The sequence below is a fragment of the Nannospalax galili genome, unplaced genomic scaffold (genome assembly GCF_000622305.1).
Source record: "Nannospalax galili isolate Female #2095 unplaced genomic scaffold, S.galili_v1.0 scaffold1463, whole genome shotgun sequence".
In the NCBI taxonomy this organism is placed as follows: Eukaryota; Metazoa; Chordata; class Mammalia; order Rodentia; family Spalacidae; genus Nannospalax; species Nannospalax galili.
In genome coordinates, this window is record NW_008349596.1 from 1,034,395 (window position 1) to 1,034,736 (window position 342).

The following is a 342-nucleotide window of genomic DNA, read 5'->3' on the forward strand; positions in this document are numbered from 1 at the left end:
GAGTTGTTGGCCAGGGTGGCCCAAGGGACTCCCAGATAGTAACCCAGCATAGAACTGGGAAAATGAACAGCAGACCCTAATCTTATCCAATGGGATATTGACAACTTATTGCTGCTAGATGAAGAACAGCTAATCTTCCTAAAAGAAAGACCTCTAGATAGGCTGAGTAGATTCACCAGATGGACAAGTAGTGGGGAACAGCTGGGGGTGCCGATAACACAGCAGTCAGCAGGGATATCAGAGTATAAGGGCTCTAGTTGGGGGAGGGAGGCTATGGGAGGGTGCCATCTGGGAAGTGGGTGTATAGTTGAATAAGATGGTTTGGGATGTTCTGTGTAATAC